Source organism: Lissotriton helveticus, chromosome 3_2 (assembly GCF_964261635.1).
Source record: "Lissotriton helveticus chromosome 3_2, aLisHel1.1, whole genome shotgun sequence".
In the NCBI taxonomy this organism is placed as follows: domain Eukaryota; kingdom Metazoa; phylum Chordata; class Amphibia; order Caudata; family Salamandridae; genus Lissotriton; species Lissotriton helveticus.
Genome location: NC_136062.1, coordinates 162,146,889 through 162,173,486, shown reverse-complemented (window position 1 = coordinate 162,173,486; position 26,598 = coordinate 162,146,889). Strand labels below are relative to the sequence as shown.

General features: G+C 46.9%; 1 pseudogene across 1 annotated transcript in view; it reads left to right on the top strand.

Moving 5' to 3' along the window:
* The window catches only part of LOC144826528 (sulfotransferase 1B1-like), a 373,545-nt pseudogene that overhangs the window by 103,048 nt on the left and 243,899 nt on the right, over positions 1-26,598 (top strand). The window contains exon 2 of the transcript XR_013609838.1: positions 8,643-8,791. The product of XR_013609838.1 is annotated as a sulfotransferase 1B1-like (transcript). The remainder of the gene's footprint in view (positions 1-8,642; positions 8,792-26,598) is intronic.

The following is a 26,598-nucleotide window of genomic DNA, read 5'->3' as shown; positions in this document are numbered from 1 at the left end:
AAAACGGAAGCGGAACAGATTTTCAGCCCATGCTTTGTTTAGGGTAGTGCAGTGGTGTTTGTGTAGTGTAGGGGTCGTGCTCGTGTAGTGTTTTAGTCTTTAGGGTAGTCCAGTGGTGTTTGTGTAGTGTAGGGGTTTGTGCTAGGGGTAGTCTTTTAGGGTTTAGTGTAGTGCAGTGTTTTTGGGTAGTGCTGGGTGTTTGTGTAGTGTAGGAGATCGTGCTGGGGGAGTGTTTTAGGATTTAAGGTAGTGCAAATGTACTTGTGTAATGTAGGGGGTTGTGCTAGGGTTAGTGTTTTAGGGTTTAAGGTAGTGCAGTGGTGTGAGCATAGTGTAGGGGGTCGTGCTGGCGGTAGTATTTTAGTGCTTAGGGTTGTACAGTGGTGTTTGTGCAGTGTAGGGTGTTGTGCTGGGGTAGTGTTTTAGGATTTAAGGTAGTGCAGTTGTACTTGTGTAATGTATGTGGTTGTGCTAGGGTTAGTGTTTTAGAGTTTAGGGTAGTGCAGTGGTGTTTGTGAAGTGTAGGTGTCATGCTGGTTATAGTGTTTTAGGGTTTAGTATAGTGCAGTGGTGTTTGTGTAGTGTAGGGGGTTGTGCTGTGGGTAGTGTTTTAGGGTTTAGAGTAGTGCAGTTGTGTTTGGGTAGTGTAGGGGGTCATGCTGGGCATTGTGTTTTAGGGTTTAGGGTATTGCAGTGGTGTTAATGTAGTGGGTCGTGCTTGGGGTAGTGTTTTAGGGTTTAGGGTAGTGCAGTGCTGTTTGGGTAGTGTAGGGGCGGTGATGCGGGTAGATTTAGGGTTTAAGGTTGTGCAGTGGTGTTTGGGTAGTGTAGGGAGTCTTGCTGGGGTAGTGTTTTATGGTTAGGGTGGTGCAGTGGTGTTTGTGTAGTTTAGTGGATCATGCTGGGGAGAGTGTTTTAGGGTTTAGGGTAGTGCAGTGGTGTTTGGGTAGTGTATTGGGCCGTGCTGGGGAAAGTGTTTTAGGGTTTAGGGTAATGCAGTAGTAAAGGTTAAGGTAAAGGTAAGTATACTTGTAAAGCGCACTGTTACTCCATCTCTGAGTGTCCTGGCGCTGTATACCGCTGGGGAACCCGTCCTGGCTTTCCCTGTGAGATGGTCCCTCCTGGGCACCTCCAAGGTGAAGCCAGGCATCCCCGGCGCTGATGGGGCCGTTGTGGAGATTAAGCAAGCTATTGCCCAGAGTTGCAGAGTGGGACCCATGGTTAGCGTAGGCACCTCGGCGAGAATTATCGAGTACGCGGACATTGACCCAATACCCTGCCGCGTCGGGAATTAAACCCTGGTCCCGGGCCGATCTCTGCTTCAGGGTCTGCCGCTTCTAACCAGTGAGCCACACTTCTCCACTGTACTGTACAGTAGGGGGTCATGCTGGGGGTAGTGTTTTAGGGTTCAGGGTAGTGCAGTGGTGTTTGTGTTGTGTAGGGGGTCATGTTTTACGGTTTATGGTAGTGCAGTGGTGTTTGCGTAGTGTAGGGGGTCGTGCTGGGGTAGTGTTTTAGGGTTTGGGGTAGTGCAGGGGTATTTGTGTAGTGTAGGGGGTAGTTTTTTAGGGTTTAGGGTAATGCAGTACTGTTTGGGTATTGTAGGGGTCATGCTGGGTGTAGTGCTTTAGGGTTCAGGGTAGTGCAGTGGTTTTTGTGTGGTGTAGGGGGTTGTACTGGGGGTTGTGTTTCAGGGTTTAGGGTAGAGCAGTGTTGTGAGTGTAGTGTAGGTGGTCATGCTGGGTATATTGTTTTAGGGTTTAGGGTATTGCAGCGATGTTAGTGTAGTGTACAGGGTCGTGCTGGGGTAAATGTAAATGTCATGGTACTTATAGAGCGCACTGTCACCAGACGGTCACCTTCCTATGTCACCTATTCCGCTTCCTGGCGCTGATACTCATACCGCTGTGGAACCCCTCCTGGCTTTCCCTGTAAAGTGTCCACTCCTGGGCACCCCCATGGTGAAGCCAGGCATCCTTAGCGCTGTTGGGGCCAGTGTGGAGGCTAAGCAAGCTATTGGCCAGAGTTGCAGCGTGGTGCCCGTGATTAGAATAGGCACCGAGGCGAGAATTAACAAGTCCGAGGAAATTGAGCCCGAGACCCGCCAAGGCGAAAATCGAACCCTGGTCCCTGGCCAGAACTCTGCATCAGGGTCTGCCGCTCTAACCATTGATCCACACTCCTCCATTTAGGGTTTAAGGTAGTGCAGTTGTGTTTGGGTAGTGTAGGCGATCTTGCTGGGGGTAATGTTTTAGGGTTTAGGGTGGTGCAGTGGTGTTAGTGTAGTGTAGATGATCATGCTGGGGGTAGTGTTTTTGGGATTAGGGTAGTGCAGAGGTATTTGGGTAGTGTATGGGGCCGTGCTCGGGGTAATGTTTAGGGTTTAGGGTGGTGCAGTGGTGTTAGTGTAGTGTAGCTGATCATGCTGGGGGTAGTGTTTTAAGGTTTAGTGTAATGCAGTGGTGTTTGGGGACTGTAGGGGTCGTGCTGGGGGTAATGTTTGAGGGTTTAGGGTGGTGCAGTGGTGTTAGTGTAGTGTAGCTGATCATGCTGGGGGTAGTGTTTTAGGGATTAGGGTAGTGCAGTGGTGTTTGGGTAGTGTATGGGGCCGTGCTGGGGAAAGTGTTTTAAGGTTTAGGGTAATGCTGTGGTGTTTGGGTACTGTAGGTGGTCGTTTTGGGTGTAATGTTTTAGGGTTTAGGGTGGTGCAGTGGTGTTAGTGTAGTGTAGCTGATCATGCTGGGGGTAGTGTTTTAGGGATTAGGGTAGTGCAGTGGCGTTTGGGTCGTGTAGGGGATCTTGCTGGGGGTAATGTTTTAGAGTTTAGGGTGGTGCAGTGGTGTTAGTGTAGTGTAGCTGATCATGCTGGGGGTAGTGTTTTAGGGATTAGGGTAGTGCAGTGGTGTTTGGGTCGTGTAGGGGGTATTGCTGGGGTAATGTTTTAGGGTTTAGGGTGGTGCAGTGGTGTTAGTGTAGTATAGCTGATCATGCTGGGGGTAGTGTTTTAGGGATTAGGGTAGTGCAGTGGTGTTTGGGTAGTGTATGGGGCCGTGCTGGGGAAAGTATTTTAACGTTTAGGGTAATGCAGTCGTGTTTGGGTACTGTAGGGAGTCGTGCTGGGGTAGTGTTTTAGGGTTTAGGGTAGTAGAGTGGTGTTTGTGTTGTGTAGGGGGTATTGCTGGGGTATTGTTTTAGGGTTTAGCATAGTGTAGTGCTGTTTGGGTAGTGGAGGGGTTGTGCTGGGGTAGTGTTTTAGGGTTTAAGGCTGTCCAGTGGTGTTTGTGTAGTGTAGGGGGTAGTATTTTAGGGTTTAGGGTAGTGCAGTTGTATTTGTGTAGTCTCGGGGTCGTGCTGGGGGTAGTGTTTTAGGGTTTAGGGTAGTGCAGTAGTGTTTGTGTGGTATTGGGGGTTGTGCTGGGGTAGTGTTTTAGGATTTAGGGTAGTGTAGTTGTGTTTGTGTAATGTAGGGTGTCGTGCTGGGGTTCGTGTTTTAGGGTTTAGGGTAGTGCAGTGGTGTTTGGGTAGTGTAGCGAATCATGCTGGGATAATGTTTTAGGGTTAAGGGTAGTGGAGTGGTGTTTATGTATTGTAGGGGTTTGTGCTGGGGGTAGTGTTTTAGTGTTTAGGGTAGTATAACAGTGTTTGGGTAGTGTAGTTTGTTGCGCTTGTGGTAGTGTATTAGGATTCAGGGTAGTGCAGTGGTGTTAGTGTAGTCTAGCTGATCATGCGGGGGGTAGTGTTTTTAGGGATTAGGGTAGTGCAGTGGTGTTTGGGTAGTGTATGGGGCCCTGCTGGGGAAAGTGTTTTTAGGTTTAGGGTAATGCAGTGGTGTTTGGGTACTGTAGGGGGTTGTGCTGAGGGTAGTGTTTTAGGGTTCAGGGTAGTGCAGTGGTGTTTGTGTGGTGTAGGGGGTCATACTGGGGGTAGTGTTTTAGAGTTTAGGGTAGTGCAGTGGTGCTTGGGTAGAGTAGGTGGTCATGCTGGGTATATTGTTTTCGGGTTTAGGATATTGCAGTGGTGTTAGTGTATTGTAGGGGGGCGTGCTGGGGGTAGATGTAGGGTTTGGGGTAGTGCAGTTGTGTTTGGGTAGTGTAGGGGATCTTGCTGGGGGTAATGTTTTAGGGTTTAGGGTGGTGCAGTGGTGTTAGTGTAGTGTAGCGGATCATGCTGGGGGTAGTGTTTTTGGGATTAGGGTAGTGCAGTGGTATTTGGGTAGTGTATGGGGCCGTGCTGGTGAAAGTGTTTTAAGATTTAGGGTAATGCAGTGGTGTATGGGTACTGTAGGGGGTCGTGCTGGGGGTAATGTTTTAGGGTTTAGGGTGGTGCAGTGGTGTTAGTTTAGTGTAGCTGATCATGCTGGGGGTAGTGTTTTAGGGATTAGGGTAGTGCAGTGGTGTTTGGGTCGTGTAGGGGGTCTTGCTGGGGGTAATGTTTTAGGGTTTAGGGTGGTGCAGTGGTGTTAGTGCAGTGTAGCTGATCATACTGGGGGTAGTGTTTTAGGGATAAGGGTAGTGCAGTGGTGTTTGGGTAGTGTACGGGGCTGTGGTGGGGAAAGTGTTTTAAGGATTAGGGTAATGCAGTGGTGTTTGGGTACTGTAGGAGGTAGTGCTGGGGTAGTGTTTTAGGGTTTAGGATAGTGCAGTGGTGTTTGGGTAGTGTAGGAGGTTGTGCTGGGGTAGTGTTTTAGGGTGGTTTAGGGCTGTGCAGTGGTGTTTGTGTAGTGTAGGGGGTAGTATTAAAGGGTTTAGGGTAGTGCAGTTGTATTTGTGTAGTCTCGGGTCGTGTTTTAGGGTTTAGGGTAGTGCAGTAGTGTTTGTGTGGTATTGGGGGTTGTGCTGGAGTAGTGTTGTAGGATTTAGGGTAGTGTAGTTGTGTTTGTGTAATGTAGGGGTCATGCTGTCTGTAGTGTGCTAGGGTTTAGGGTAGTGCAGTGGTGTGAGTGTAGTGTAGGGGGGTCATGTTGGGGGTAGTGTTTTAGGGTTTAGGGTAGTACAGTGGTGTTTCTGTAGTGTAGGGTGTCGTGCTGTGGGTCATGTTTTAGGGTTTAGGGTAGTGCAGTGGTGTTTGGGTAGTGTAGCGAATCATGCTGGGGGAACGTTTTAGGGTTAAGGATAGTGCAGTGGTGTTTATATATTGTAGGGGTTTGTGCTGGGGGTAGTGTTTTAGTGTTTAGGGCAGTGTAACAGTGTTTGGGGCCATGCTGGGGAAAGTGTTTTTAGGTTTAGGGTAATGCAGTGGTGTTTGGGTACTGTAGGGGGTTGTGCTGGGATTGTGTTTTAGGGTTTAGGGCTGTGCAGTGGTGTTTGTGTAGTGTAGGGGGTAGTATTTTAGGGTTTAGGGTAGTGCAGTTGTATTTGTGTAGTCTCGGGGTCGTGCTGGGGGTAGTGTTTTAGGGTTTAGGGTAGTGCAGTAGTGTTTGTGTGGTATTGGGTGTTGTGCTGGGGTAGTGTTTTAGGATTTAGGGTAGTGTAGTTGTGTTTGTGTAATGTAGGGGGTCGTGCTGTGGGTAGTGTTTTAGGGTTTCGGGTAGTGCAGTGGTGTGAGTGTAGTGTAGGGGTCATGCTGGGGGTAGTGTTTTAGGGTTTAGGGTAGTACAGTGGTGTTTCTGTAGTGTAGGGTGTCGTGCTGGGGGTCGTGTTTTATGGTTTAGGGTAGTGCAGTGCTGTTTTGGTAGTGTAGCGAATCATGCTGGGGTAATGTTTTAGGGTTAAGGGTAGTGCAGTGGTGTTTATGCATTGGAGGGGTTTGTGCTGGGGGTAGTTTTTTAGTGTTTTAGGTTAGTGTAACAGTGTTTGGGTAGTGTAGTTTGTTGTGCTTGTGGTAGTGTTTTAGGGTTTAGGGTAGTGCAGTTGTGTTTGGGTGGTGTAGGGTGCTGTGCAGGGGTTGTGTTTTAGGGTTTAGGGTAGTGCAGTGGTGCTTGTGTAGTGTAGGGGGTCATGCAGGGGGAAGATGTAGGGTACTGCAGTAGTGTTTGTGTAGTGTAGGGGGTTGTGCTCCGGGTATGGTTTAGGCTTTAGGGTGGTGCAGTGGTATATGGGTAGTGTAGGGATCGTGCTGGGGGTAGTGTTTTAGGGTTTAGGGTAGTGCAGTTGTGTTTGAATAGTGTAGGGGGTCATGCTGGTGGTAGTGTTTTAGGGTTTAGGGTAGTGCAGTGGTGTTTTTGTAGTATATGGGGTCATGCTCGGGGTAGTGTTTTGGGGTTTAGGATAGTGCAGTGGTGTTTGGGTAGTGTAGGGGGCCATGCTGGGGGTAGTGTTTTAGGGCTTAGGGTAGTGAAAAGGTGATTGGGTAGTGTAGGTGGTCGTGCTGGGGGTAGATTTAGGGTTTAGGGTAGTGCAGTGGTTTTTGGGTAGTGTAGGGGGTCGTGCTGGGGATAGTGCTTTAAGGTTTAGGGTAGTGCATTGCAGTTTGGGTAGTGTAGGGGGTTGTGCTGGGTAGTGTTTTAGCTTTTAGGGTAGTTCAGTGGTGTTTGTGTAATGTAGGGGGTCATGCTTGGGCTTGTGTGTTAGGGTTTAGGGTAGCACAGTTGTGTTTGGGTAGTATAGGGGTGGTGCAGGGGTAGTGTTTTAGGGTTTAGGGTAGTTCAGTGGTGTTTGTGTAGTGTAGGGGGTCATGCTGGGGTAGATTTCTGGTTAAGGGTAGTGCAGTGGTGTTTTTGTAGTGTAGGCGGTCATGCTGGGGGTAGTGTTTCAAGGTTTAAGGTAGTGCAGTGGTGTTTGGGTAGTGCAGGGGGTCGTGCTGGTGGTAGATTTAGTGTTTAGGGTAGTGCAGTGGTGTTTGGGTAGTGTATTGGGTCGTGCTGGGGGTAGTATTTTAGGGTGTAGGGTAGTGCAGTGGTGTTTGGATATTGTAGGAGGTCATGCTGGGGGTGGTGTTTTAGGGGTTAGGGTAGTGCAGTGGTATTGTTTAGTGTAGGGGGTCATGCTGGGGTAGCTTTTTAGGGTAGTGCAGTGGTGTTTGGGTAGTGCAGGGGGCGATGCTGGGGGTAGTGTTTTAGGGTTAGAGGTAGTGCAGTGGTGTTTGGGTAGGGTATGGGGTCATGCTGGGGGTAGTGTTTTAGGGTTTAAGGTAGTGCAGTGGTGTTTGGATAGTGGAGGGGATCATGCTGGGGTAGCTTTTTAGGGTAGTGCAGTGGTGTTTGGGTAGTGTAGGGGGCCATGCTGGGGGTAGTGTTTTAGGGTAGTTCAGTGGTGTTTAGGTAGTGTAGGGAGTAGTGCTGGGGATAGTGTTCTACTTCAGAAGTAAAGTCAACAACAATAGATCTTGCTGAGCGAGCAGCGTATGTGCTGCCTCACTAGGGGAGACCTAAAAAGAAGTGCACCAAGACACCTGCCAACACTTCCTAGATTGAAGTGTTGGCAGCCAATTAGAGCCAAGCTTGTGCTTGTGTAGTTAGGTCCTGCCCAGATATATAAAGATGTTTTTCCGTTAATATCTTGAAAACTACTGAACGGATTTACACAATTAAATGAAAAGGTTTCTTTCTGAACCAAGGGCTACCTTTTTTCCAAATTTGGTCTAATTCTGTTCAGTAGTTCGGGCTGTAGCCGTGTCTAAAATTTCCTATAGAAAATAACCTGGGGAAAACCCGTTTTGGGTAACCCTGGTCGAAGTACTACGCTACGCTTCCTTTTTTTGCGAAGTTTGCGCTACTTCGCACTACACGAATTGCACGTAGCACAGTGCAAACACGCGTAGCTCACGGTCCTCAACATCTAGTTGGCGACCGCGAGTGAGCAAAATTACTTCCTAGAGAAACTTTTTCCCCGTTCGCGATCAGCAATATCAAGTTGCTGATTCCGTGCGTGGAAAATAAACCTCCCGGCGAGATTCTCAACGTTGGGAGGTCAGGTTTCTCATTGCGAGTGGTCGCGTATGCTCGCAACTGGTTGCGAAGGGAAACTACTAGTCCGGTTTGAGAAAGCTGCTGCTCGAGTAGATTTCGCCCACTTGCACTATGCAAGATGTGGTTAGCAATGATTGCACAGTGCAGACAAGCATCCGGCACTGTGCAATCAGAGCGAACAGCATTTTGCACAGTGCACTACGCAGTTCATGCATCTACGCGCAGCTCGCGTAGTGCGAAGTGCACTTCACGTAGCTATGCGTAGTGCTACTACGCGAACTACATCCAGGGTTAGTTTTTGGACACACTCTTTTTTTTGCCCCCCGCTCGTCATATCACTCCGAAACTTTCAAGACACAATCTGACCGGAGTGGGCCACTAGTTTTGAAAATCTTGAGAAGATTCGTCAACCAGCACCAAAGTTATTGGGAAAAAAAGCGCTTTTCCTATGGAAACTAGGTCCTAACTATAACTACTTACTAGTGACCGCCAATAGGTAATATATATATATTTCCCTACACAGAGGTCAAATTTGTACATGCACCAAGACTGTTGATGGATGGATGTGTGTAGATGGTGCTGAGTTAGTTTAAGATGTAATCAAACTATATATTATTGGAATTTTTCAACGGTTTGGTGATCTTCGGGTGCTTTGGAAATCCATTGTTTCTTTTATTCCTTGTTGTTTACAGCAGTGGTCCTTTCTGGAAAAAAAAAAAATCTGAAATTGTCAATGAAGCACTGAATGTCATTGTTATTTCTCTTTCTTTGAAAGATAGCCTTCTTTTCTCCCTAGAATGAATGTTCCTGAAGAGTACCGCCGTAAAGCTTTGAGGCCAGTTCGTGGTTTACCCCTGGTCCACACACTTGCAGACAACTGGGAGAGGATCGATCAGTTCCAGGTCTATCCAGATGACCTTGTCATCGCTTCATACCCTAAATCTGGTAAACCATTCTTCCCCCATATAGACGCTTTTTGACATATATCAACGTTTTTGGTGTGTTAGGTATGTGCAAGCACTGTGTGTTTTTTTGTATTCGTATTTTTATTATAGTAGTACTACATCGTTAATCTCAAAAATTATTACTAACATGTACTGGTAATCTTTTCAAGGGCCTTCAACAAGGAGTACATTGCAATGTCTGTGATACATCAGGGTTACACACCCAATCATCTTTTATACTTACTGACCCTGTGCAGTAATCACAACAATAAGGCTCATACAGTATAAACAAGGAAAAAAAGAAAACAAAAACATTATAACATTGCGCAGCAGTGACCAGTGACGGAAATCATTCTAAGCCTTTAGGTTACCAAAGCCATTAATGATCTATTTCGTGGGACTCAACAACCATTCGTTATTCAGGGGTTATGAGACCAGTATTGGGTGGAGGCCTAGCTACTTAGCAATATCTGGCTCTCCAGTGCTTGGGTGTCGAGGTTATCCCTCGTCTCTGTATGTGGCAAAGAGGTGTTAGGTTGTATTCTCTGAGTGGTATCTAGTTCCAACTCCAGTCCGGCAGTCGCAACCCTTCCAACATGTGTCCCCAGTACTCCAAATCCCTTTCAGCATATTCTTCAGTACGTACAATTTTTAGGCAACTTTTTTCTGCCTCCCTCCACTCCCCATATCTGACAGCCATGAAGCAAATTTCGGGGGGGGGGTTCAGTTTAATGTATCGCAATGGTCTGTTTTGCTAGTACTAGGCTCGTGTTCCCTTTTTTGGTGTTGGGAGTACACCCAATAAGCAAAGTTTAACTGTCTGTTCTATCCAGACTGCTGTGGTGGTCCGTAGTGTCTGAATAATTTGATTCCAGTACCTTTGTAATTTGATCCGTGTCCAGATCATGTGCAGAATGATGTAATTAGTGCAACTGGGTGAGTTTAAACCTAGCATTGCTAGCCACCTCCCGGACCTCTGCAAAAGCCTTTTTCATTTCCCGTCTGTAAGGGAGCCTGCCAGGCCGGCGGCCCATCTGTCTTTTATCTGCGACATCTCGATGAAGCTGTGTTCTTTTATGGCCTTATAGATACATGAGATTAGGCCTCTAGTTGTGCCACTGTGTGTGACTCTTTCAGTTCATAAGAAAACAAGGGCCACATACCCCTAACCATATGTGCAATCTTAGTGTATTGTAGGAAGTGACCTGGAGGTATTTGGTACCATTCTATTGCTTCCTCATCTGTCAGGAAAGTCCTGTTAGCAAAGAGATCCCCAGCTGTCGAGCACCATCCTTCGTGCCATTTAGAGGTGATCATGACTGCCTGAATTAGGCAGAACCCTGCAACCAATGCAAGGGGAGCGAGGCCGTATAGGGTGCCCTGCGTACAACTCGGGTGACTGCCTGTACTTAAACCATTGCTACCTGCTGGATTATGAATGGGCATGAGCTGGGGACCCCAATGCCCATCATTAGGTATTTGGGTAGCTCAGAACCGTTTTTACGGTTTGCTAGTAGAGCTTTCTCCATATTGTGCCCCTCCATGCACCACTGTGCTGTATATCGAAGCAATCCAGCAAATATAATATATTCTTAGACCCTGGAGACCCAGTCCTCCCAGATCAGTATCTAGTTTGAGTGTGTCTAATTTCACCCTTCCCAAACCAGCGAGACCAACAATTTATTCAGAGTGGCAAACGTGTAGTCTGCCATATGGCAAAGAGTATTTTGTAAAGCATAAAGGCACCTCGGTAACATGACCATTCTAGCCAGTGTGACCTGCCCCATAGTCAAGAGAGGGAGCCTGTTCAGTTTCGTGATTACCATCCGCATATTTAGGGCATATTGATCCTCTGGCCTGTGAGTCACCTGTATACCCAAATACCTAAAATGATACATTGTCCAGCTGAACTCTACCGGCGGGAAATCCTGTAGAGCCACTCATGCTAAAGTAGATAATGGGAAGATGACCGACTTACGATGATTTATACAGAGGCCGGCTGACTGTCCATAAAAGTGTAACATGCCCAATAGAGCCGACACTGCCTGCTCTGGCTGCCAGATATAGAGTAATGCGTAGTCAGCATACAGAGACACAACATGGCTGTGGCCAGTGACTGCAATTCCCCATTCACCCATATCTCTCCTCATCCAGATCGCCAATGGCTCCATAGACAGGACGAAGAGCAATGGGGAGTGTGCCCACCCTTGCCGGGTGCCTCTTTTAATAGTAACGCACTCTGATATTTGATCCCCTGTGCGCACATGAGCCAGCTGTCCTCGATATAACAATTGATCCCAGGTGACCGTGGCCCAATCCCTTTATTCTGAGAACCTCCAAAAGGTACTTCCATTGCAGAGTATCCAATGCCTTTCAATGTCAAGGACCACTGCTGCCCTATCCAGTCTGCCCGACAGTTAGTGTATATTCATATGAGTTCCCCAACCTGGTATAAATCCACACTAGTCCTCATGGACCAGATGTGATACCACACGGCTGAGGTGGGTGGCTAACACCTTAGCCATTATTTTTACATATATACCCAGAATTGACATGGGCCTATACAATCCCAGGTGTCACTCGTCCCTACCCGGTTTCAGGAGCATAACTATGCAGGCATCTCTCATAGATCATTGGAAAATTCCCTTTACCATAGCTTCTTGCAGGGTCTCCAACAATCTGGGGAGCAGTAGATCACTGTACATTTGGTAGAGCTCTATCGGTAGGCCATTTGGACCCGGGGATTTGCATCTAGCTATTGTCCACTCTGCCTCGAGTAATTAATCCAGCTAAATCGCAGCCCACTAGATCTCCCGAGATGTGGGGAAGTGTTATGTTCCTAAGAAACTCAAGATCAGCAGGCTACTTATTTTCCGGAGGCTCCAAGTATACCGCGGCTAAGTGTTCGTACAGTTGGCTATTAAGTCCTGCCTCACTATTTATAATGCTCCCATCCGGGTGCGCTAACGTAAGGATCAGTGGGGAGGGTGTTCCCTCTTCAATAACCATGCTCAGAGTCTTCCCAAATATTCACTCTGTTTGTGCAACAGCTGGTGATATTCCCGCCTGGTGAGACAGTCGAGTCTGTCCCATATATCGCTCACCTGGCCGTGCGCCTGCATCAGGAAGTCATTATATGGTGCAGTTGGATGCAGGCCCTGCTGCAGCCGGGAGAGCTTGTCTTCCCCCTCCTTTAGGTCGCATTCTAACTTGAGTCGCATTTCCCCAATGTTGGAGAGACACTTCTCACGTATCACCACCTTGAGTGTGTGCCATTCCATTCCTCCAGAGCTAGCCATGGACCAGTTTGAAATAAAGAATTCAACAATCGCATCTATAAGTTCAGTACGGACCATGGGGTCCTGAAGCACCTCAGGTCTTACACGCCAGTTTTGGTCTGACAAAGAGTGGGCCCCACTTGGGCAGGACTGGGGCATGATCTGAGAGAAATCGTGTAAGGATGCAGGTCTGTATGATGGCTAGTACAGCTTCGCTGAAGAGGAGGAATCTATCTAGTCTACTATGGACCTCTCGAGCCGGTGTATAGCATGTGTAACCGTGAACCTCCAGGTGTGTTTCTTGCCAAATGTCTACACACTGCAGATGACTCATCGGGTCTCGCAACATGGCTATCATGGTAGGCTTAGTGTGCATTTTCTGGGGGTATCTGTGCTTATTGCCATCAGTTATGCAGTTAAAGTCTCCTGCCCAGATAATGAGAATTGCTTCATACGTAATGAGGAGTTTTTCTAGCTCCAGGAAGAAGACACTTTCGTCTACGTTGGGGGCATATATGTTGACAAGGCATACCTTCTTTCCATCTAGTGTGCCATGTATTATTATGTATCTGCCCTCGATGTCCACTGTGTAATTGCGTATCTGAAAGGGAACTTGGGGCGTGACTTATACTAATAACCCCTTGCATATCTGGAGTAAGTGGAAGCATAGAGTTGCCCTCTCCATTTCTTATGCAATCTCTGGATTTTGGGGTCTAATAAATGAGTCTCCTGCAGCATTGCTATTTGCACCCCATGTCTGTGCAGGTAAGTCTTTACCTGGTATCGCTCTGTGTACAAATTAAGCCCCCTCACATTCCATGTTATTATCTAAAATTGCCCCATGTAATTGGTTATCCGTCTATGGCCCCTCTTGTCCCCTACGTACTCTGCCACAGTCACTGCTGCTAAAAAAGATAACATTCCCCTGCATTTTAACTTTCAGCACCCCCGAGTAGACACTGCCCCAACAATTTGTGCATTCCCAATCACTGTAGTCCTTGAGACCCCATTCCCCCTGTCCGACCCTGGTCAACAACCAACAACATTAAATCCCCATCAACGTCTGTGTCATGTATCAGATAGTGCGCTATTTAACAACTACATTGCTAATCAATTCTCCCAACTATCATTCATCCACAGTACATTCAGTCATCCAATATCCAGATAGCAGCCAGAGTGGGTTAAAATGGGCCAGACCGCAGCAGTGGATCTAACAACAAGTCACATCAAACCTGGGCCTCCATGCCTACTACCAGACTCTTCTCACTCAGCTGCCATTCATATCATTCCACACACAGGTATCACAGCCATCCAACACACCTCACTTATATCAGAGAGAGAAAAGATGTAAAACTAGTTCAGATATAGCACTATAGAGAGAACGAAAAGTAATGAAAACAGAATTGATAAAATGAAAGTAGTAAGACAGGCGCGTCCCCACCTGTCGTGTATATGTGGCCAGCACAGCTATCTCCATATCAAATTTGACTGCAGCCCCAAGGATTCACTCAGCAATCCCCTCCTTGTCAGTCACATGGCGTGCATTCTGACCATCAGTGCATTGAATATTCCCATACAGAATTATACTTATATAGTTCGGGCGTGGCCAATGTTTGTTAAGTTGTGGTGTGTCTTCCACCATGTCACTGGTACTGGCATCAGAACTTGACGCTGTGACCACCTCTACCAGAGCCTTCGCCGCCTCTCGATCAGCATTCTGCTCAAGTGGGTCTACGCGGGTAGTACCCAGGCCACGTCTGCCAGCATCTGCAGATTCTAGTTCCAGGGATCCATCCTGTCGGACCCCCACTCGCTGTGATGACTTCAATGCTTTTTTGGATCTTCCCGCTCTGCCAGTAGTTCTCCTTGTTGTACCAGGGCCTGGTGCGTTCGATCTTTCTGTCGCTCTGTAAATTGCTCTACCCTCTCCTCGCACTTCCAGCCAGTCCCAAGCAGCCTCAGGCATGCTGAAGAAAAGTCTTCGATTATTGTGTATCACCTTTAATTTAGCTGGACAGAGTAGCGCGTATTGCAGGCCCATCACCCTGAATTTTTGATTTACCCCACCAAAGGATGCTCTTGATTGTTGTGTTGCCCTCATGTAATCCGGGAAGATACGGATGACATGGTTCTCATATGCGGGACCTCCCTCTTGGTGGGCAGCTCTTACTATGCAGTCTTGGTCCCTATAATTAAGTACTTTGGCTATGAGTGTCCTGGGAGGCGTGCCCGGAAGAGGCTTTGGTATGAGTGCCCGATGTGCCCGCTCAACACAAAGAAAGCTGACAACCGAGCCGTGGGTAGGGAGTCTCTAATCATTGCTCTAGAAAGAGTTCGAGGTTTTTTTTTTGTAAATGCTAAGTTTATTGTATAGATGACTTAAAACCATGGAAATATAAAACATTTAAAAATTAGAAAAAAAGGCGTAATATACAAAATGGCAAAGATAATGGTAATTCATTGCAAGACCCTATAACATGACTAAAGCATAGTACCCAAAAAAATATAAAGCTCAAATTATACAAGCAGTTTTAGTTAAATGTTGCATAGTTTAACTATTTGCAAACTGTAATAATTGATCCTATTTGAGTTTTTTTGTTTTATAAAAATGGTAAAATACCTTACCAAGTCCATCTCAGACAGTGCAACGTGACCAAACTCTACAATACCTAATGGCCATGATACAAATCCCAAGAGTTATCGGTTCACAATCAACTCAATGCTTTGTTGTGAGTTTGTAAAGGACTCTTGCATAGCTTTAAAGAATTTGCCTATTCTTACCAATTCGAGGGGCACCATGGTGCTAAAAATCTAGTTCATTGCCTGATTGCATGTCCTTATACCATTAGACAAAAAAAGTGGCTTTAGTAAAGATCGCTGAGAGTCAAGCAACGCTGGGCAGCCACAAAGTAGTTGTAAATAAGTTTACGATTTGTAGCCACTAAGCCTACACTTAACTATCTTGGAAAGCAGTGGCCAGTTGGGGTTAAAGTTTTTAATGTGTAATGCCAGCATCCTTGCAACCTTTCCCTATTGCACTATTGAGGTATGGTTGTGCCTGAAATCCAACTTGGCTGTCATTGTTATATGATACTGCCAGGGCTCTTAATGGCGGTGTAGACTTGAGGTTTTGCAAGTCTGTGGTCTTTGAGAGTAATTTGTCTTTTCATTATACTTTTTACTGCAGTACGCGTGATTGAAGGGGTATTAAGAATGGTAAAAATCCATTTGTAAAGTTGCTGCTGCCGTTATTAAATACATGGACCACAGGTTGTTTTTACGTTTGACTATATCTCGCAAAATACATTTTAAGGTACCTGGCAATGCAGTTATACATCTATAGAAGTACTTTAAATAAAATCCCTTACTTGACCATGCGATGCCCACCAGGCCAAATTCAAGTCTCACCCGAGATCCCCATATGTACTGGGGCAGTTTGAACACTCTTTTATACATTTTTAGGTGTAATTTTTCAATAGTTTTGGTGAGTTGAGCCGGGCAGATAATTGTAATTGTAAGATTTAGCTCCTGAGATTTTTAGGGCACCCAGAGACCAGTGACTGCTTGTTTGTTCTAGCGTCCTTCCAAAGGTTAACACCTTGGTTTAGGATTCATTTACTATCATCTTGTTTGCACTACTGTATGAATGGAGTGAATTTAGTGCTCTCAGGAGTCCTATTTTTTAATTATCAAGCAGGACAATGTCATCCACGTATTGCAATATTGTGATCTTAGTATTGCCTATTTTCGGGGGGATTAAGTTGGTGTTGTTAAGTACCCGGGACATGTCCACCTTGTCTAAATTGAAAAACATTGGTGCAATGACACCCTTGCTTCAGCCCTTGATTGGTGTTAATCTTCCTAGTTAGCGCAGTATCTGACAGCTTGACCCTCTCCCAAGTTGATGTCTAGAATGATATAATGTCATTAAGAACACTATTAGGAATACCCCACAGTTCTGGGGTTATGCCCTCAGCGTCCTTTGGAAACCCCACAACCTGAGGATACCTCTTAGTGACCTCCCCTCTGCATCTTCAGCTCTGCGTTAGAGCCTAGCCGTTTTTGAAGCAAGCTCAGCGAGGGTTGTTTTCAGCATAGAGACTTCTTTTTCTAATTTGGATACATTCTGTTCTGAGGCCAGGGACTTCTCAGCCACCATGCAAAGGTCAACTCTCAGCAACTCAACATCCAGCGACATCGCATCGATTTTTGCCGGGACAGCCACGCTCGAGGATTCTATGGCTGTCAGAATTTGGGCCCTCGAAGGCCCCCACTGCAGCATTTCTGCATAAGAGACGGGGGCCCCACCCTGATTGTCCTGTTTGGATGCCAACCCTTGCACAGTGTGTTGGTCCATTTTTGTCTATTGCACCCCCCTTTGAGCCAATCCTTGCCCATATTGTGATGTCTTTTAGTATCCAAATCGGGGGTGCGAGAGGCCTATGTAACATTGAGTTAGGTTTCTCTTCCTGGCAGGCCACAGCTTGCTCCTGGTATTCTAGCACACAGTGGATGCAGAGGGTTCCTATTCCCTAGATGCCGGGGGGAGAATTTTATGGGCACAGATCAGAAATCTCAGGCCCTTATCTGGCGACCGCACTAGCTGCTGACCCGGCATATAGTTAGCACAGTCCAGTATGCATAGGCACCAGCTTCCTCCACGATCGCTCAGATTTACTTCTCAGCCTGCCCTCAAAGTTTCCAGCTGGGTACCGGCGTGCTGTTGATCTCTCGCTGCTGGTATGGCAGTTCCTATGCAGATAGAAGCACTACAGGACCCCGCACAAGTGTTACTGCCCTAGTTCCGACTTTACAGTTCTCTTTTATCCCAGCAGCACCGTCTCCATGTTTCAGGGCTGTGGGTAGCAGCAACGAAGCAAGTAGGCCCGGGTCTGTCCTCTCAGCAAGCACCATTTGTAAGAAGCTTTGGCCAAATAGCAACAGGTGCCTCACCTATCCTCATTATGATCGCAGAAGCCAAATGGCATGTATGAAGCAAGGTTTACAGTTACATCTTCTAAAGCAGAATTAAGTGTTAAATGGCAGATTTCAAATCACTGAGGTTTTCATTTCTTTTCCAGTCCGTAAAGTTGCCTTATTTATATTATTTCCATAAGTGTAAAAAATCAGGTTTTGATTCTTTTGCATTTGTGTTATCTTTTTTTATCTGAGTGTATTTTAGTCACCTGGCGAGAGAAAGCATTGGTTTTTACTGGTGCATGAAAGTGCAGTTTACAATAGTGGTCAGTGAGATATATGTGTCAGGAAAAGGACATATGAACAAATATGGGTGATATCAGTGTGTTGTATCTTGACTCCGATGTTATTCTAGCCCTGCCAATGGAATCTTGGTGTAATGACATAACATGGAATGTTGAGAGTGAAATACTCACAGTTGGCTGGGCTGAGCATCATGCTGGATGCTCCTGGTGGAGTACTGTACTGGTCTTCTTGTTATCTTACAACTACCATGAATAAACCTCACTGAACCACCTCTACCTGTGTGGACTTGATCACTACAATTTTTGCCACAAGGATGGGATGAATCTAGGTGTTACATCTGCTCTTCAGAGACCTGTCATAGAAAAGAGGACCTGAGGACAAAATACCTACTGCCTACATATGACGGCAAAAAGAAGTACACGGGGAGGTATCCACAGAAAATATGTGTATTCCACACATAACCTCACAGACGACAACAAAGAAGAAACACGTTTTACATAGAAAAGAAAAGAAGACAACAATACAAGTCAGATGAAGCACTAAGCCGTCAGCCCCACCAGTGTCCTCACCACCGGACAGCCCTAGCCCAGGCGTGCTGTGCTCATCTACTCTACATTATTTGCACATTGGATTTACCACTACAGTCTGCAGTATGCCTTCTACAACTCTCAGTCATTTGTCTATTCCACCACTATTCCAGAACACTGGCAACTGGATGTAGTTGTGGAAGGTCTGTCTTCATTCTACATAAAGCAGTATGGGAGTTTCCAGTGTCTGACTAGGAATTGTGTGGCTGACGTTTTTGGTTTGTGCTTCCTGCATTGTGTGATTCTGTGCACATTCTGCTGACCTTCGTGAAGGGTCGCACTAGTGTTGGCTGCAGGTTTTCTTCACGACGTATTGCTGTCTTGGCAAAATCTACATTCTACAGATCACAACCTTTACCATATACATCGAGCTGATCTAAAACTATGCCTACTATTTTCCTATGCCTGGTAGATGTTATTCTGCTGTTTACATAGTGAAGTTTCACCAATTAGAACATTGAAATTTTGGGCACTTTTCTGGTTGTTGTCTGAAGAGGATTGCCTTCATGTCATCGCGCTTAATACAATTTGCCTGGTGTTTTGAGTAATTTTGTGCCTTGCGCACACATGTCTCCACTGCGCATTTTCAAATCAACCCTGTCATTGCCACTGTAAAGTAGGCTGTGGTGAGTTTTGCCTACATCTTTTTCTCATCATTCTTCAATTGCCTTACTGGTATTATGGTCGTTAAAACCGTTATTTCCGTTGCTCTTCTGAGTGCCTTCTGCGTGCTGTTCTTCTCACTTTGTGGACGGCAGGGATTTTCTTCACGATAACACTCTGACGTCACTGCTGCACTGGCTCAAGGTCTTTGTTTGGCGCTATTAAGTGCCGTGAGCTACCCGGCAGCGTGTTCCTTATGTGGCTCCATTTTTGTTTTCTGAGCTTCAAGCAGCACAATTTATGGTCGGCGGGCAGTGCTATTGACATTTTCTGCGTCTACTGCATGGTCATACTTCTGTTTCTGAGGTCTACAACCTCTTTGCTTGCCTAGTTACCACAGAATCCTTCCTGCTGGAGTGTTCCGCCTTCCATTCAATTAGGTGAGAGTTACATGGGATCTTCCTATCAATGGACACACGTATGTTATCCCTGTGTGTCCCATTTTTCAGGCACTTACGAGACGTTTCACACCATGCCAATCACATTGTGGGTTTCACTTCGAACCACATAGCGCTAAGGTTCTGGTATCTTCCGGATCTTTTACGTTTAAAGGAAAAGTATGCCTTCGGACTTCCTTTCTATTTTCGGCATTGCACGTCAGCTTGAAGACTCTGGCATATTGCTCGAACACTAACATGGATTCCTACATGGACCGGTGGTGATTTGCCCAATAGTCACCTTGAACCTTGCATTTCCCGCATAACTGTTTGGAAGAAATTATCTTTAGTGGTTTGCATAGTGGGTTTGATTGAGCTTATTGCATTTTCTGGTTATGCTTTACAATTTGTTTCCCTTCACAAGAGATGCCATTAGGTTCACTCACACATTTGCCTACATGAGCTACATACGGCATGGTCAGCGACTAGCTGCCGCCTCCCCCCCAAACCGGCACCCAACACCCAGAAACGTGGACACGAGACTTCTTTACTTTTTGGAAGGCGGGCGCTAGTCGCCCGGCCGTATTTATTAAGATATGAAATTAAAAAAGGTTTTAATTGCATGATCAACAATTTATACAAAAATCAGCAGGACATTAGGTACAAAATTATTGTCAACAAGTTTGAGAGCCTGACCTTAACAAAACTCTAATACATGTTGTTTCCTAACCGAGACTAACATCCTCATCTTGATTTTTGTACATTTCTGGCCATATGGCAAGGTCACTACCGGTGTCAGGTCCTACAAGCTGCGCCTCCCCTAGAGACGTGCGCATGCGCAGTGTTACCCCGGGAATTGCCCGGTCTACGCCCTGAACTCCATTTACCCACTAAAGGAGGGCCCTTACTCTGCGCCGGTGGCGTCAGGAGTCCACGCGCGCGGGGTGGCTACCAGCCTAAGGAAAGCGTGAACTACTCCTACCCGCGCTCCTTTGCTTTGCAGCATCCATTACCTTGCCCCTGGAGTTCTGGGAGTGGCCCGCAGGCCCCTCCCCCTGGGCGGGAACCTCCATAGGATGATGCCCGCCCCCTCAGACCTCAAATATGTGCTCACCGATAATGACCTTACCGCATGCCCCATACCTAATAAATACGACGACCTATGGAAAAAATTCTAAAGGACAGCTACACTGGCTAATAAATAACAGCATTACCGTACAGCTACAAAGGGAAAAAAGGCCTAAAGATACTTGGCATCCAAGAAAAAGTACTTTACACATAATTCGCGAAAAAAGGGGAAAAAATTCCTAAACATACAGCATCATCAAAATATACCGACAGATCCATTACTATTACCATGTAATACATGTGGACAGTACCTTCGCAAACTTACCATTAAACCGGACATAATGAATGCCACAAAACTTTGTTCTAAGGGATGGTGGGTGGGAAAACAAAGAAGCCCCGAGCGCGGGGCACACGGTGCTGTGGGAGAGCGTCCAGGGACAAGGGGGTCTCCTGGGCGCTCCCCACCTCTTTATTCTCCAGGGACCAGGCGGGGGGGGGGCACGCCCCCCCCCGGCCCGCCCCTCCTATAGCCCGCCCCCCCTGACCCGGACCTCTTACCTGGTATCCGGGTCAGGGAGGCCGCCGGCCAATCGGTGGTGGGTCGCGCCCCCCAGGGCCCGCCCCCACCACCGAGAGACAACAAAGGAGAATGGGGGGGAGACGGTCGCCGCGCCGCCATGCGTGCGGGGGGGCCGAGGGCCCCCCCTTTTCACATGGTCAGCGACTAGCTGCCGCCTCCCCCCCAAACCGGCACCCAACACCCAGAAACGTGGACACGAGACTTCTTTACTTTTTGGAAGGCGGGCGCTAGTCGCCCGGCCGTATTTATTAAGATATGAAATTAAAAAAGGTTTTAATTGCATGATCAACAATTTATACAAAAATCAGCAGGACATTAGGTACAAAATTATTGTCAACAAGTTTGAGAGCCTGACCTTAACAAAACTCTAATACATGTTGTTTCCTAACCGAGACTAACATCCTCATCTTGATTTTTGTACATTTCTGGCCATATGGCAAGGTCACTACCGGTGTCAGGTCCTACAAGCTGCGCCTCCCCTAGAGACGTGCGCATGCGCAGTGTTACCCCGGGAATTGCCCGGTCTACGCCCTGAACTCCATTTACCCACTAAAGGAGGGCCCTTACTCTGCGCCGGTGGCGTCAGGAGTCCACGCGCGCGGGGTGGCTACCAGCCTAAGGAAAGCGTGAACTACTCCTACCCGCGCTCCTTTGCTTTGCAGCATCCATTACCTTGCCCCTGGAGTTCTGGGAGTGGCCCGCAGGCCCCTCCCCCTGGGCGGGAACCTCCATAGGATGATGCCCGCCCCCTCAGACCTCAAATATGTGCTCACCGATAATGACCTTACCGCCACAGGCCAGCATTGTTAACCGACGATCTGGCCTCCCCCTGCCTAGACCTACCCTAGAAAGTTCTCACTTTAGCAAAACCTTCCAACCAGGCCCTGACATCAACAGACCACAGGCCCCTTCCTTCCTCCGTCAAATGGACTCCCCTCACCAGGTAGAACAAATACACCCATGTTGGATCATCTGGAACCGAGGGGGGCTTGAAATAATTTGTCCCACTGTGCGTTGATCCTCTTTATCGAGTGATTCAACGCCCTGACCGGGTCCTTGCCACCACGGGATAAGTTGAGACCCTACTACTGTGCCACCCGGGCAAGTCCTGAAGACCCACCCACAGTGGAGATGAACCCATCAATGAGTATTCGCCTCCCCAGTTTGGCCAATTCAGTCCCCCCTAGGTGAAGTATCACCACTGACAGGGGGTCGGGCTGCTGAGCTAAAAGTCCCTGAAAGAAGTCCCTGAACTGACCATGGCACAGACCCTCAAACCAACTCTTCCCTGTCCTGCGTCCCGCCTGTTGCTTGTGCTAGTACATTGTAGCTCCTCAACTTCTGGTGATGAGTTCCTCCCCTGCGTGGCAGGTTTGAGAAACTGCAAGAACCAGGAAAAGACCAAGAAAACCTGGGTGACAAATTCCCACCTCCACCTTAGGGGATGGGTAGCACTTACACCTGCCCGCAATACTTGGGCCCTTGGTGTCCTCTTCCTTGACGTATGGTTCCTTTTTGACGTCCACCCGCTGCTGATGTTGCGGTGTGGAGCACTCCTCAGATATCCGCCATGTACCCAGCCGTGACTGACGTAAGCATCCCTTGTGCCGTCCACCAGCTGCAGCTGTTGTGATGTGGAGCACTCCAGGTATCCACCATGGACCCGGTCATACATAAATTGGGAAGATAGACACACACCATTAGTGTTTCCGGCAATAACTGTTGTACACGCGTTAGACTTACATCACCATCAGTCGCTAAGTTTTCGATAATCTTAGTGCCAGATTACTACCCATAAACACGTCGACAGTAAATGTTAAGCATAGCCTCAGTTTGTCTGTTTGCTAGTGCAGCATCTATGTCGTTAAGCATAGGATCAGCGCCGCCCTAACCATGTTAGGCTGTAAAATTGGCTTCCTATTTTCACATTCATTGTTACTACAAGAAAGTTGTGCTGCAGGCGAGGACATCGCCTCTTAATCCTGGTTTTCTACCCACGTCTTTATGCATAGGATCTATGTGTGAAGACAAGACAGTCTACGTAACATTGCAGCATCAAAGTCTTTAGCTAAAAGGATTAGCACAGCCCTAACTATGCCAGGCTGTAAGCTGGCCCAAGGGCCTTTTTCGCTCGCCACTTTGGCTTCTGGTAAATATCATCCTAGGCAACCGGACATGATCACACGCATCCCCAGAACTATGTGATGCCGCAACTAGACTCTTGGGCACCTTCTAGGTGTGACATCAGGGTGTGTAGGATTATCAGGACCCCAAGTAGTCTTTCTACAGGCTCTAGGCCCTCTCTATGCCATTTGTGGTTCCCCTACCACTTTATTGATATATGGCTTTGGTACACCCCTAGAGCTCAACGTATCTGGTGCTAAATTACTGTGTGCTATATAGGTTTACAGACTAAGTATTCGCCTCTAATCTCATCATAGGCTCAACGTATATTGTGCCAATTTACTTGTGTGTTAAATAAGTTTACTGACTGTAATTTCTTGCCTGTAGCCTCGTAAAGGAACTAAAGGGATGTGTTTTAGAACAAATACATATATTTGTTATACACCTGTTCTCTTTTCATTTACTCATTCATGAGATTATAGACTTGGACAAACGTGTATGCGCGTGTCTGTGCGACACGGCCTCCCCACAAAGCTTACGTGCACCACCCTTTGGTGCCTAGGGTTTTAGACACAGGCCCGGTATTCCGATGCACCTCCGCAACTACGTGTTTCGAAGTTTAGGGTGAGAGTGTACCTGGGTGAACCTTCGCAGAGGCCGTTCCACGTAGGCCTGGCCCCCCCCCCCATGTTAAGTAAATTGTTGAATAAGTAAGTACAGACCCCGTGCTGAAACCTGGCAACAATTGGGAAGAAGAAGACCATACAATAAGCAGAAATAAATGGGTAACGAAGGGGGCAATAATATGCAGAATAGAAGAACTGTATCAAGTGGAGGTACCATGATAATACAAACAATGTCTTCCAATCCCGTGAGCCCTGAAGAATAAAGATATTTTTCCTTGTTACGCCAGCCTCAGGAAGGCCAACCATTGTGGTACACACCCGTGATTACGTCTTTGCAAATATGGGGTTGTGTCAAAATAAATGGGCGAATGTACAAGACCGTCCGTGTACCACCCATGTACCGCCTACCTGATGCAAGGTAACAGTCATTCTGCCTAGTACCCTAAACTCTCCTCCCGCCACGAGTAATAACTGCATCGTCCCTATTTCTAAGTAATAGAAATCCTTTCTGCTCAAGCACCTCCTAAAGTGTCGATAGAACATGGTTTTAGCCATAATTGCATTTTTCATGGTAGCCCCACAAGTTGAATGTGGTTTTTTAATGCAGCGCCTGTCCCTTCTCTATTTAAATCCATCTATTGTAAAGCAGTGTACAGCTTTTCAGCATTAGACAAGCATAGTATATTTTCCAGTCACAATAAATCTGATAATAGCGCAGCATTAAAAGAATGAAGGCACTAAATAGAACCAGCTTGTGCCATGATGGATGTAGGATGTGCCGAAGACGCCACGTGGTGGCACAGACCCGGGCTCAGACTGTAAAAGTAGACTAACTGAGCAAGTGTAACTAGACTGATGGAGCTTGTATGATCATGACAAACTGCCATCGGATTCCCAAAAGGCAATGAAATCTAACAGCCTGTTTAAAATGATGTTCAGCTACAGCATAAAATCAAGATTAATCTCTCTGAGCTATTAGCCCGATTTCATTTGATTCATACAGAGCCCTGAAAGTTGATATGACTTTTAAACCTCCTCATACCACTTTAGCAAATTCTCTTTTTGTTTGACGACCTGACTTGCCGTTCAGATTTTCCCTTGCTGGTGCTGATTGTGGCACAGCCGCCTCGCCCCCGACCCCACGGAATGGTGTGGGCGTCTCCTGGGAAGGAGAGAATGGACAGGAGCCAGTCCTGTAAGAGGAGGGGCCCTTGAAACATCCGTGATTATATGTAGTGTCTTATTAGGCATTCTAGTACAGCTGACTGCCTGAACTAATTAGATTAAGTGCCCACAACAAGCTGCGCGATAGAAGTGTCGACCACCAGGACCACCTATATTATTGATATGCAGAATTCTTAGTCACCTACGCATTTATTCAAATTTATACAAAGAAAGACAGACTTATAATTAATGCTTGGCCTATGCTGCTGTGGTGATCACTTCTTTAACAATGCAGAGGACGTTTCCGTCCCAACACGTTGCGTGCAGGGATAGACATATCCGGATGCACACGTCGTATTTATAGGCATACCAGATGAGTCCATGCCACCTTGTTTCCAGTTTCAGGCTTTTGGTTAATAGTCCAGTGCATTATGGGAGTTGTGGTCGTGGTACAGAAGGCTGGACTAATTAGACAGACACACTTGATAGCAAAATTGTAAAAGGTAAGCCGAGAAGTTCTATTCCATTGAATTTTTTTTTTTTTTTTTTTTATATAACAGGAACTCGACCCGAAGGTATCAGTGCTCTTTACGTGAACATGAGCGCCAGTTACATTATAGACGGACACATTCGTTTTCGGGCACAGAGAGATTACTTGATTTGCCCTGAATCACAGGAGCCTCAGACAAGACTCTAAGGAACTCGACCCGAAGGTATCAGTGCTCTTTACGTGAACATGAGCGGCAGTTACATTATAGACGGACACATTCGTTTTCGGGCACAGAGAGATTACTTGATTTGCCCTGAATCACAGGAGCCTCAGACAAGACTCTAAGGAACTCGACCCGAAGGTATCAGTGCTCTTTACGTGAACATGAGCGCCAGTTACATTATAGACGGACACATTCGTTTTCGGGCACAGAGAGATTACTTGATTTGCCCTGAATCACAGGAGCCTCAGACAAGACTCTAAGGAACTCGACCCGAAGGTATCAGTGCTCTTTACGTGAACATGAGCGCCAGTTACATTATAGACGGACACATTCGTTTTCGGGCACAGAGAGATTACTTGATTTGCCCTGAATCACAGGAGCCTCAGACAAGACTCTAAGGAACTCGACCCGAAGGTATCAGTGCTCTTTACGTGAACATGAGCGCCAGTTACATTATAGACGGACACATTCGTTTTCGGGCACAGAGAGATTACTTGATTTGCCCTGAATCACAGGAGCCTCAGACAAGACTCTAACCTGGTTCCTCAGCTTCAAAGTCGGCCTTGCTAGCCGTTAAGCCACATCAAGAAAAGATAAGAAAACGTCATGCATCATTGGTTTGTTTGCAAAATTGCATTTGTCACAAGTCTGATTGGTTGAAAGCCTCATCGCTCTCCCACTTGTCCTCTGAAATTCGTTACGTAGCTTCACAGGAAGCTACATCTGACTAACACTGTATGTGATGTAATTGCTGTTTCTCTCTCCCTCCCTCCACCCACCCCCCCCCCCCCCTAAAATCCAACAAAAAGATTTGACGTATGAAGAATGAAACTCGGGGAATGGAATGTGCTCCGACGACGCATACCTGACTAGTAACCCCATACGTGCATGTCTCAATCCCAGCATCATTACTGCTTTTCCTATACACCCATGAATCGGCTTTCCCGCGTTTATGCAGATCACCAAGTGGGGATACACGCGGCATTGCACGTGTGCCCAGAGACGAACCATCTCGGAGTCTATCCAAGAACACATTTCCCGTGCAGACCAGCTATTCCCGGCGCAGCAGCAAGCGCTGCGTTCTTTATTTGCTATCACTTCTAGGAGCAGACAACCCCCACAGTGTCACGTGTCGCACTTCTCCCCCTCAGCTATGTGCCACTGCCAAAGTACAAAAGGTGCACAGAGCACAGTGTGTGCCGAGATCAGCTCCATCCACCATTCTTCAAACACAGACCGACAGACATAACATTCCCAACAACACTCTGTGACCAAAAAAGGTAGGATTCTTCAAGTTTCAAAACCACACACAAGTACATGGTGTCACCAGGAAATGTTGCATGACCTCTGGCCCGGCCACGACATCACAGTGAATCACAAAACATGAGACCCAGATCAGAGGAAA